Source organism: Octopus sinensis, linkage group LG7, assembly GCF_006345805.1.
Source record: "Octopus sinensis linkage group LG7, ASM634580v1, whole genome shotgun sequence".
In the NCBI taxonomy this organism is placed as follows: domain Eukaryota; kingdom Metazoa; phylum Mollusca; class Cephalopoda; order Octopoda; family Octopodidae; genus Octopus; species Octopus sinensis.
Window position 1 is genome coordinate 22,547,757 of NC_043003.1, and position 7,772 is coordinate 22,555,528.

At 32.0% G+C, this 7,772-nt stretch overlaps 1 long non-coding RNA gene across 1 annotated transcript in view; it reads right to left on the reverse strand.

Annotated features, from left to right (window-relative positions):
* Window positions 1-470: 470 nt before the first annotated feature.
* LOC118764193 overlaps window positions 471-7,772 on the reverse strand; it is a 22,542-nt gene continuing 15,240 nt past the window's right edge. Inside the window, exon 2 of the long non-coding RNA XR_004999980.1 lies at window positions 471-777. This is a non-coding gene — a long non-coding RNA (uncharacterized LOC118764193). The remainder of the gene's footprint in view (window positions 778-7,772) is intronic.

The following is a 7,772-nucleotide window of genomic DNA, read 5'->3' on the forward strand; positions in this document are numbered from 1 at the left end:
TAGCTGCAAAAATTCTCATACAAATGGCATGGTCAAGTTGATGACCTTGAATAATTTAACACATTTTAAGACTTTGCCACTAAGCAAACATTACAATAGTCTGAAAATATCAACAAATACAAGCAGTGGCAGTAACAGCAGCATTAGCAGTAGCAGCAGTAGCAGCAGCAGCAGTAGCAGCAGCAGCAAAAGATTAACAAAGTGATGTGAAAGAAAAATATATGCTGACAAAGTGTGTATGTTTGTGTGTGTGTGTATGTGTGTGTGTAATGTTTAGATGTTATTCTGTGAGTTTGAATGTGTGTGTGAGTGAGTGTGTGTGTGGATGTGTATGCATATGTATATTTGTTGCATGTGTGTGAGTGTGTGTGTTTGGCTATGTATGTATGTGTATGAGCGCGTGTATATATCTATGTGTGTGCACATGTGTATGTGTGTTTGTGTTTGTGTGTGTGGGGAGGGGGCATGCATATGTATGTTTGTTGCATGTGTGTGAGTGTGTGTGTTTGGCTGTATATATGTGTGTATGAGCATGTGTATATATCTATGTGTGTGCACATTTGTATGTGTGTTTGTGTGTGTGTGTGTATTCAGAAAAGAGTAGAAAAGAGGCACACAAAGGGTGTTGGAGAAATATATGTGAAATATAATTTTTTTTTAGAGGTGAGTGGCAGTAAAAAGGAAATTAATATATTTTGAGACATCAAAGAGAAATAATTTAACAAGAAAGACTCATTAATTTATAGTGTATATCATCATCAGCATCATCACCATCATCTTAATCCTCATCATCACTTGTATACAATATCATTATTATCATGATAATCATCATGAATTAAATTTGTTATCATTATTATTATATTATTATTATTATATGTAAACCCCCCCCCCCCTCCACTCTTTATGTCTGTCTCTGTATTGTCTCTCTCAACCTTCGCCCTAGTGGCAAATAAAGGAAATTATTATTACACTTACTATTATCATTATCATTATTATTATTAATATATTTTGCTTCATCATCGTATTTCTATTCTAGTGACAGTTAGCCAACCCACACATATATATGTGTATATGTGTGTGTGTGAGTGTGTATGTATATAATATACACAATTATAATATATATATATATATATAAGGAGTGAGAGAGAGAGGGAGAGAGCAAAAAGGAAAGAGATGTAGTGGCATTGTCTTTGGGGTTTTGTATTTATATGTTATTTGCATCTCTTTTTATCATTTCCAGTTAAATCTATTATCGTGGGGGATAAGTTCTGTTTTCAATCTTCACATTTCTCAGTAACTCTAGTTTGTATTTGAATTTTCTTCTCATATCTTTTGGAGTTGTAGTGTCATTTGTTGGAATTGATATGTATGTTATCATCATCATCATTATTATTATTTTTCTCTGAGTTTATCCTATTGGGGTTGATAAAATAAGTACCAGTTGAACACAGGAGTCGATGTAATCAGTTTATCCCCTCCCCCAAAATTGCTGGCTTTGTGCCCGAATTTGAAATCATTATTATTATTATTATTATTATTATTATTATTATTATTATTATTGGTGGAATTTGAGAAATGGACAAAATATGCCTTGTGGTATTACTTTTGATATTTTTTAGATGTTCTGAGTTCAAATCTTGCTGAGGCCAACTTTGTATTTCAGCCTCCCAGGGTCAATTAAAGAGAATATTGGCTTAAACTCTTCTTCTAAATATTATTGATGTTGTGCTTAAGTTGGAAACTATAATTATTATTCCTCATATCATTATTATTAAACCAGTGCAGGCTTTTTCAGTAAGCTGGGATGTTATCTTGAGGTTTGATGGCAACAAATCTCAAGAGTCTTTCTTAGGATTCCTGCAGAATACAGCAGTGTACTTTTCTGCAGGTTGACAATGCGAGTCTGAACTCAAATATCTTTCAATCCCCTAAGTAAGCATTACGATTCTGGTTGTGGATAAAAAAGAATGTGGGAACAAATTTAGCAATTTTTGGTAAAATATGTACCCTTTTGCCATGTTATAACAAAAAGTTAGTGAAATATTTAAAATGCTTACAGCTGGATAGATAGACAAATATAACAAAATAATTTGACAAAAAAATGTGAATTTTTAATTATTTTCTGAGATTTTACAAAAACAACAAAAATATAAAAAAAAAAATTATTTTTAGAATCGAACTCATAATCTTTCAATCCCCTGAGTAGCATTTTGGATGTTGTGCCAGGTGCACCAATTACCATAGGAATAATTGGAATCTTAGTCTTCCACATTCTCTTCTGCCCTCTGGCTAGACCTTGATATTTCGCACTTTTTTCCAATTTCTTCAATACTGACTCTGATATCATGGGGAACTGCAAAGTCTATGAGCATATTCCATTTGTTTATTTTGTCTTCTGTAATCATATCTGGTCTTCATGTTTCAAAATTACAGTCAGTCTTCAAGGGGAAATCTCATAAAATGCTGTGATTATTCTCTTTTACAGCCTCTGAAAAAAGAAGGTAAAGTTACCTTCTTGAGTCCCACCAGCTCATAAGAGTTTGTTTCCCAGTTTCATGGCATATATATTTCCTGCCTGGATGGGATGTCGGTCCATTGCAGGATTACACAATTTTGCCAGCTGTGTGGACTGGAGCAATGTGAAATGAAGTGTTTTGCTCAAGAACACAACACATGACTCGGTCCAAGAATCGAAACCATAATCTTATGATCATGACTCCAACACCCTAACCACTAAGCCATCTGCCTCCACTATTACAGCCTCTGGTTTGTGTTTATTCCACATGTCTGCAGCTTTGAACCCAGACACTCGGTTAACATCCCAATACACACTTTTACCTACATAGCCACACTTGCACTTATACTCTGTTTGTGCTAGCTTGCTGAATCCACTCAAGTGATGATGAATATTTTCCTTTCCTTTTCCACAGATTCTGCAATTGCTCTCTGACTAAGTTTTATCAAACTTTGTCTTTATCAAAGTCATTCTGATTGTTTGCTCCTGAGTGACTATAATTAACAATTTGGTGTCTCGCTTCAGGTTTCCATCTGTCAGCTATATCCAGCATTCTTTTCTTCCAGTACTCTTGGCTTGTTGCGTGAATTAGCTTTGATAATTCCTCCTCTTTCCAGCTACATGTTCTGTTGTTCTTCCTTCTGTCCTACTGTTTCAATTAATTTTGGCACATCTCTCACCACCAATACTATTCTTTCTCTGCTATGCAAAACATAATTTTTCATCATCATCATTGTCATTACTATTATTATTTGGCACAGATTAGAGAATAGGACAAAATACTTTGAGATATTTAGTTATCACGCTTGGCTTTCAGAGTTCCCACCAGTCTGGTTTAAACTTTGTTTTTCTTTCTTACTCCAGGTCTCTGTGAAATAAGCACCAGTCAAGTAGTGGCATCAATGAATTAAGAACTCAGTATATGAGTTGTACAAATTTTATCAACTCTGGAAAGATGAAAAGTAAAGTTAGCCTTACTGGGATTTTAACTCAGAAAATCAAGGAAGGATATATAAGTGCCGATCAATTGCATCAACAACAGTGCTTGACTGTTAATTATTTTAAAAACCCCAAAAGGATGAGCAGAAAATTTTACCTCAGTGGAATTTGAGCTCAGAACCTAAAGATGGAAGAAATGTCATAAAGCATTTTGTCTCGTGTGCTAACGATAAAGCAACAACAACAATGCTATCAGCAACAAAAATATAATACTACTACTACTACTACTACTACTACTACTACTACTACTACTACTACTAATAATAATAATAATAATAATAATAATAGTAATAATAAAAATAATAATCATTTCAAATTTTAGCACAAGGCCTGAAATTTTGGGGGCAGGGCTAGTCAATTTCATTGACCCCTGTGCTCAATTGGTACTTATTTTATTGACCCCGAAATGATGAAAAGCTAAGTTGACCATGGCAGAATTTGAACTCAGAATGTAATGACATGAAATGCTGCTAAGCGTTTCGCCTGGCATGCTAACGTTTCTCCTAGCTCACCACTTTCTTAAGAATAATAATGATATTAATGAAGATGATGATGATGATGATGTTGATGATGATGAAGATTCGCTTTAACTTGGTACAAAGCTAGGAGATTTGAGGAGAGGGGAAGTTGATTACATCTACAGTAGACTTGTGAAGTTGCTAAGAGCATTGGGCCAAAACACTTCATGGTATTTGTTCCAGCACTTTATATTTTGCATACACAGTGATGGTTGGAAAAAAAAAGAAAGAAAACATTTGCCTGTATCTAAGTAACAACATGATATCTTGAATAAAAAACAAAAAACAATTATAAATCATGGAAAACCTTTCTATGGTCTCATGAAAAAAATACGACAAACATGTTTGTTAAACACATTTGTCAAACAAATGGGCTCTTCAATCAACCTGATGGCATATAAAAAAAAAGACAAGAGTACTGATTGTAGCCCCTGGTCAAGTGGGGTTGTTCTCAATAGATAACTGTTGGTGATTTGACTAAAACATAGAAGAAAACTCTGTAACTTGCCTCTGGTGGTTAAGACAATTTGAGATTAGTAGAGTGGGGTGGGTTCTGCAATTGGCCCTCAGTGGTAGTGCTTTGTCATAAATATTTTATTTCTTTCATATTTTATGCTTTTATTATTTTTCCCATGCTTATTTTCATCAACAGCTGAAGTAGCAATTGCAAACTGTTATACTAAGAAAAATACAAAGCAGAAAAACAAACTCATCTTTGTAATAATAATCTCTTATTGGTGTTGAGGAAATAAAGAAATCATCATCTTTATCATCATCATCATCGTCATCGTCATCGTCATCATCATCATCATCATATTTATCGTCATCAGCATCATCATCTACATCGTCATCTACATCATCCACATTGTCATCGTTATCATATTCTTCATTGTCGTTGTCGTCATCATCACCATTATCATCATCATCACCACCATCATTACTGCCACCACCATCATCATTATTGTTATTTTAATACTTTTTATCATTTTTATTATAGCTGTTATCATTTTTATTATTATTGTTATTATCATTATTATTATTGTTGTTGTTATTATTATTATTATTATTATTATTATTATTATTATTATTATTATTATTATTAAATTTATCCTTATTATTATTATTATTATGCACCCACCTCTGCATCTATGCCCCTGTGGCTGATAAAAGAAATTATTATTATTGTTATTATTATCAACATCATTATTATTATTGTTATTAGTGTTTATGGAGATGACCATGACAGTTAAGTGCCCAACATTATGCCCAATATCACTTATTATTCCTTCTCAAGGGTATAATTGCATTAAGTGGGAGTGATATAACTTCAATGGAAAAGAGATTTAAAGGCCTGCTCTCTCTTCTGACTCACCAGGAGTATTAACTGATATGGTACAACAAGAGTAGTAATAGTAGTAGAAGTAGTAGTAGTAGTAGTAGTAGTAGTAGTAGTAGTAGTAGTAGTAGTAGTAAGGATGTAAAGTCAAGCTGGCCTGGCTAGATGTCAGTTAAAGCTGAAATGATTGTGGTTACAATATTAATGAAAAAGAAGAGGAGGAGGAAGAAGAGGAGGGGGGTGAAATGTGGTAGTGAGAAGTAAATTACAGGTGAAACAGAAACAAAAGGTGAAAATAGTAATGGCAAAGGTAAAGAATATGCACATCTGGTGTTTAGGGTTAGGGTTTTTGTTGTACCAAAAAATGGGTGGTGTGCATATTCTTTACCTCTGCCGTAGTAATAATAATAATAATGATAATAATAATAATATAATAATAATAATAATCATAATCATTTCTGCTATAGGCCAGCAATTTTGGAGGAAGGGGGGCTAAAACAATGCGAAGCGCATTGTGACCAGCAATGTGTAGCAACATCTGATAGCCTGGTTGGTCACATGATCACGTGACATATGAATGTATGTATGTGTGTATATATATATATGTGTGTGTGTATCTGTCACACATATATATATATATAAATAAATAAATACATAATATATGTATATATGTACATATACACACACGCATATATATATATATACACAAACACATATACATACACACATACATATATACACACACACACACACATATATATATATGCTCACACATGTTTATATATATAAATACACATTATCAAAAACAACACATCACCAAAGTAATACATGTACAAGAGTGTTAAGTTACAGCATGCATGTAAGCTTTTGAAGAAAGTCCACTGAAAATTTTAAGAAAACATAAATGTCATGAAATTTACATAGAATCTTAAGTAACACAGCTGTCAGCACCATCACAATTACCAGCAGCAGTGGCCGCAGTAGCAGCAGCATCACCACCTCCATAACCACCTGTACCACCACCACCACCATTATCAATGTTGAAGTTAGTGAACAAAAAAGGGACCATTAATCTGGTTACTTGATTTACAGGGAATAAAAATGCAACCAAATTTTCTAACAATTGTATTTTATAAATAATTATCTGAATGAAATTTTTTGTCGATATATATCTCGAGGATTTGCTTCTGTTTGTGCAAATATACATACATGCATATATATATATATATGAATATACAGATATATATGCATACATATACATACACACACACGCACACATTATATATATGTATGTATATATATATATGTATGTATACATATATGTATGCCTCTGTTTTGCTTCTGCTTGTTTTGATTATGTGCATACATACGTACATACATACATACATATATAGAAATATGTATAAATATTTGTGTATTTTGTGTATATTTATACATGTATGTGGGAGTGTGTGTATCTATATCTATCATCTATCTATCTATCTATCTATCTATCTATCTATCTATCTATCTATCTATCTATCTATCTATATATATATTTATATAGAAAGAGAGAGAGAGAGAGAGAGAGAGAGAGAGAAATAAATACATACATATAGTTATATATATTTACCAAAACAATGCAAAAACCCAAAGAAGCACCATGGGCAATTTCCAACTCTTACAAAGACAAATTGAAGTTTTACAGAAACAACTCATCAACAAGTTTCCAAGAAAGTGTATCCTCATATACACAGACATCCCAGTTTTTCAATTCAGTTATTTGATCTGCTCTAAAAATTCGTAGTAAAAATGAATTAATTCAACTTCTAATTAGCAATTTGGAACTTTAAAAAAAGCCAGCAATAAATATGTTAGGCTGTAGGGTATGCAATGAAGATGGAATGAAACAGAACAGCCAACAGTGAAAAGGAAATTCCCACAAATGAAGTGATATATATATATATATATATATATATATATATATATATATATATATATATATATAAAACTTACTTGGAAGAGGATGCGCGGTGTTCAATCATAAAATAATATAAAGAATATACATATATACATATATGCATATATACATATATAACATACGTATAAGTACATGCTTATATCTATACATATTCATATATGCTTATGTGGGAACAGGACTGTACAACAAAAAAGTACAAACCATGAGTACATAAAACATGAACTATTATTTCATATATATATGCCTATATGTATATAAGTATATATTTATATATATATATATATATATATATATATATATATAAGTATATATATGTATATATAAATGTAATGTGTATAGGTATAAGTATATATATATGTATATATAAATGTAATGTGTATAGGTATAAGTATATATATGTATATATGTATATGTCTATATATATATATATACATATATGTATGT